Consider the following 5,501-nt stretch of genomic DNA (forward strand, 5'->3'; position numbering starts at 1 on the left):
CTATCTCCTCCTCCTGCTCCTCCTGCTCAAAGCCCCTATCTCCTCCTCCTGCTCCTCTTGCTCAAAGCCCCTATCTCCTCCTCCTGCTCCTCCTGCTCAAAGCCCCTATCTCCTCCTCCTGCTCCTCCTGTTCAAAGCCCCTATCTCCTCCTCCTGCTCCTCTTGCTCAAAGCCCCTATCTCCTCCTCCTGCTCCTCCTGCTCCTCCTGTTCAAAGCCCCTATCTCCTCCTCCTGCTCCTCCTGCTCCTCCTGCTCAAAGCCCCTATCTCCTCCTCCTGCTCCTCTTGCTCAAAGCCCCTATCTCCTCCTCCTGCTCCGCCTCCTGCTCAAAGCCCCTATCTCCTCCTCCTGCTCAAAGCCCCTATCTCCTCCTCCTGCTCAAAGCCCCTATCTCCTCCTCCTGCTCCTCCTCCTGCTCAAAGCCCCTATCTCCTCCTCCTGCTCCTCCTCCTGCTCAAAGCCCCTATCTCCTCCTCCTGCTCAAAGCCCCTATCTCCTCCTCCTGCTCCTCCTGCTCAAAGCCCCTATCTCCTCCTCCTGCTCCTCCTCCTGCTCAAAGCCCCTATCTCCTCCTCCTGCTCCTCCTCCTGCTCCTCCTGCTCAAAGCCCCTATCTCCTCCTCCTGCTCCTCCTGCTCAAAGCCCCTATCTCCTGCTCCTGCTCCTCAGACATAATGTGGTGGCCATGTTCTCACATTTCCCCCTAAAAATAAAACATCATCGTCGTCAGTGATGATGACATGCGGAGGCCTTTCCACAGATCCCGCTCCCGAGTGCCTGCTTATCAAATCCAGATGGAGAGGGAAATTCCTCTGGCACGCACCAACCACAGCCCATCCCATCCCAAACTTCTTAACTGGGTCAACTTTACATCATTACCAAGATCTTAAAACTTTTGACCAATTGATCTGATCTGATCGACTCTGATCGAGCTGTTTGTTCCTTAAGCGTTTGCACTGCTCTGTGTGTCGAGGTAAACTGATTGTGAAAACGTTTTCACCTGCAGTCGATAGCTTCCATCTCTTTGGGCCTGAGGTAGAAGATACACAGGCTTCAATAATTACAGCTTTTCGCAGACAGTAAAATGCAGTACTTTCAAGTCTCTATTGCGGATGGATTTTTGCACAGCTGTAAAGACAGTTGCCAACTTGCCAACACACTGAACACAAAGCATTAGAGCTCTTCTGGCGGTACTGGGGGAGGTAGTGACGAATCTGGAGCTGGCACTCAGCTGTGAGGGAAACATTCCAAACAAGCACATTAGCCTTTAGCACGGTTGTAGCATAATGAGTACTCTCTGTTTATCACCTCAGGTGCTCTTGTTTTTTTGTTTTTTTAATCTTTATTTTTGTGGCTATGTGCCTTAGAGGAAACCCTTGTTGTTTCATATCAATGAGCACAAGCACCTGGTGGTGACTGATGGAGAAATAAAAAACTGGCGACGCCAACGTGTCATTACCGCCACGGATGGAAACACTGTTTCTCCTCCTCCTCCTCCTCCTCCTCCTCCTGCACCCGAGGGCTGGGGGTTGTTATCTGTCTTTGTCAGACCTCCGCTTGTGTTCGTTAAGTATAGGAGCAGCATCAGGTGACATCATTGTAGTTTTTAACCACATCCCAAGCCCGACCATGCAGGAACTTCCAAACCCAACCTCGTGCCCATGTGGTGTTGAAGTCAGTGTGACGGACGTGGTGTTGAATGCACTCGCAAGCCACACTGAAGTTGAAGCCAAAGAAGCTCAGAAGGACTCTACATTTTTGCCTACACTTTTGCCTCGGGGGAGTGTGGCTGTGACTTGGAGATGGAGACTGAGGTCTTGGTTGGAGTTGGACCTGTTGGACCTGCTGACGCTAACGTTCCTTCTCTGGCAGGCTTGTGTACGCTGCTTCATGCAGATGCCCTCTGCTGCGTGTGTGAGTGTGTGTGTGTGTGTGTGTGTGTGTGTGTGTGTGTGTCTGTTGTGTCCTCTGCTTCATGCAGATGCCCTCTGCTTTGTGTGTGTGTGTGTGTGTGTGTGTGTCTGTTGTGTCCTCTGCTTCATGCAGATGCCCTCTGTTGTGCCCAGATCATATGGGGGTAATCAAGCGCAGCTCATGTTGGTGAGATCACAGCCCAGCGCTCCTCGCTCACACACATTAGGCCATTGAATGCTCATCACATGCACACACACATGCACACACACATGGACATACGCACAGCAGCGACACACACACACAAGCGATCAAACTGATGACCTCAGCTTACACACATCGACCCTGTGGGAGAGTCTCTTTTCTTCCGAGGGTCGGTTGCTGTTGACAGAAGCTGGACTCACAATGCGGCCTCTGCCTCTGACACACAGCAAGCAAGCGTGTGTGTGTGTGTGTGTGTGTGTGTGTGTGTGTGTGTGTGTGTGTGTGTGTGTGTGTGTGTGTGTGTGTGTGTGTGTGTGTGTGTGTGTGTGTTCGTGTGTGTTCCTGCTCTGCTGACCCCAGTGTCAATGCCTTCGAGTAATAAGGGCACATTTCATCCCACAAACGTCACATCAGAGGACCAGGAGAGGACCAGTGCCGACCCTGTTGTAGAGGCTGGTTCCATGACCACAACAATCACGCAGTCGGCATATCATAGTGTGCGGCATTGGTGTGTAGGTGTATGTCTGGCATTGGTGTGTAGGTGTGTGTGCGGCATTGGTGTGTATGTGTGTGTCCGGCATTGGTGTGTAGGTGTGTGTGTGGCATTGTGAAGGTGTGTGTGTGTGGCATTGGTGTGTAGGTGTGTGTGCAGCATTGTGAAGGTGTGTGTGCGGCATTGGTGTGTAGGTGTGTGTGCAGCATTGGTGTGTAGGTGTGTGTGCGGCATTGTGAAGGTGTGTGTGCGGCATTGGTGTGTAGGTGTGTGTGCAGCATTGGTGTGTAGGTGTGTGTGCAGCATTGGTGTGTAGGTGTGTGTGTGGCATTGGTGTGTAGGTGTGTGTGCAGCATTGGTGTGTAGGTGTGTGTCCGGCATTGTGAAGGTGTGTGTGCGGCTAGTGCCGTTGTGCAGGAATTACATTTTAAGGAACAAGTTTGACTGACATCTTTTTTGTTGTCTTAAGAGCTTAGACAATTGGACTGAACTGGTACTGAAGATTTCAGATAATCTCGTGTTGGCTCAATTGCAGTAATTTGAGGTAAAATGGAAAGCTTTTAAGTCCAAACTCTCTGTACCACTAAGTATGTGTTTAGGTCTGAACTTAGTCTGTTAAATAATGACGGGGTCATTAACTTGCCTTTCCAATCATTGGTCTGTCCTGTATGTCAGAAGCCCTGACAGGCGTCTGTTTGATTACAGGTCTGTCCAGTGAGAGTAGCGTCCTATCAGGACTCTTGATGCCTGTCTTGATGAGCGTTCTGTTTCATAATCAATCTAACCAATCAGAGCTGTCAGATGTCTGTCCAATCAGAACTGTGTCCCACTATAGATCTGGACCCAAAGTGTTGATGGTAGTCGATGAACGATGGTAGTTGTTCAACAACGCTTATTGCATATAAGCCTTATAAGCTTATAAGCCTTAATGGAACAGAGGTGCGTTTATCAATAAGCGTTGTTCATGATTAAGGCTGTGTCATGTGTGACGTGTGTTCAGTCACAGTTAGATATCAATCCTGCTACCTCAGGCCAGAAGAGGCCCTGCTCCAGAACTAACACTGGGGATTCTAGAGCTGCCACTGGGGATTCTAGAGCTACCACTGGGGATTCTAGAGCTGCCACTGGGGATTCTAGAGCTACCACTGGGGATTCTAGAGCTGCCACTGGGGATTCTAGAGCTGCCACTGGGGATTCTAGAGCTAACACTGGGGATTCTAGAGCTACCACTGGGGATTCTAGAGCTACCACTGGGGATTCTAGAGCTACCACTGGGGATTCTAGAGCTGCCACTGGGGATTCTAGAGCTACCACTGGGGATTCTAGAGCTACCACTGGGGATTCTAGAGCTGCCACTGGGGATTCTAGAGCTGCCACTGGGGATTCTAGAGCTACCACTGGGGATTCTAGAGCTACCACTGGGGATTCTAGAGCTACCACTGGGGATTCTAGAGCTACCACTGGGGATTCTAGAGCTACCACTGGGGATTCTAGAGCTACCACAGGGGATTCTAGAGCTACCACAGGGGATTCTAGAGCTACCACAGGGGATTCTAGAGCTACCACTGGGGATTCTAGAGCTGCCACTGGGGATTCTAGAGCTACCACTGGGGATTCTAGAGCTACCACTGGGGATTCTAGAGCTACCACTGGGGATTCTAGAGCTACCACTGGGGATTCTAGAGCTGCCACTGGGGATTCTAGAGCTACCACTGGGGATTCTAGAGCTACCACTGGGGATTCTAGAGCTACCACTGGGGATTCTAGAGCTACCACTGGGGATTCTAGAGCTAACACTGGGGATTCTAGAGCTAACACTGGGGATTCTAGAGCTACCACAGGGGATTCTAGAGCTACCACAGGGGATTCTAGAGCTACCACAGGGGATTCTAGAGCTACCACAGGGGATTCTAGAGCTGCCACTGGGGATTCTAGAGCTGCCACTGGGGATTCTAGAGCTACCACTGGGGATTCTAGAGCTACCACTGGGGATTCTAGAGCTACCACTGGGGATTCTAGAGCTGCCACTGGGGATTCTAGAGCTACCACTGGGGATTCTAGAGCTACCACTGGGGATTCTAGAGCTGCCACTGGGGATTCTAGAGCTACCACTGGGGATTCTAGAGCTGCCACTGGGGATTCTAGAGCTAACACTGGGGATTCTAGAGCTGCCACTGGGGATTCTAGAGCTACCACTGGGGATTCTAGAGCTGCCACTGGGGATTCTAGAGCTACCACTGGGGATTCTAGAGCTGCCACTGGGGATTCTAGAGCTGCCACTGGGGATTCTAGAGCTAACACTGGGGATTCTAGAGCTACCACTGGGGATTCTAGAGCTACCACTGGGGATTCTAGAGCTGCCACTTGGGATTCTAGAGCTACCACTGGGGATTCTAGAGCTACCACTGGGGATTCTAGAGCTGCCACTGGGGATTCTAGAGCTACGAGCTACCACTGGGGATTCTAGAGCTACCACTGGGGATTCTAGAGCTACCACTGGGGATTCTAGAGCTGCCACTGGGGATTCTAGAGCTACCACTGGGGATTCTAGAGCTGCCACTGGGGATTCTAGAGCTACCACTGGGGATTCTAGAGCTGCCACTGGGGATTCTAGAGCTGCCACTGGGGATTCTAGAGCTAACACTGGGGATTCTAGAGCTAACACTGGGGATTCTAGAGCTGCCACTGGGGATTCTAGAGCTAACACTGGGGATTCTTCATTGAACTTTACTCACTTCAACACTCATTAACTCACTTATTTAATGTATTCATCTCAACACTCATCCACTCACTTATTTAATGTATTCATGCAATCCTGCAATCCTGGATCATTATAATAACCACTGTACAATTACCCCCGAAATCGTATTTATTTATTTCACCCTTCATATTC

Source organism: Sprattus sprattus (assembly GCF_963457725.1).
Source record: "Sprattus sprattus genome assembly, chromosome: 6".
NCBI classification, from domain to species: Eukaryota; Metazoa; Chordata; class Actinopteri; order Clupeiformes; family Clupeidae; genus Sprattus; species Sprattus sprattus.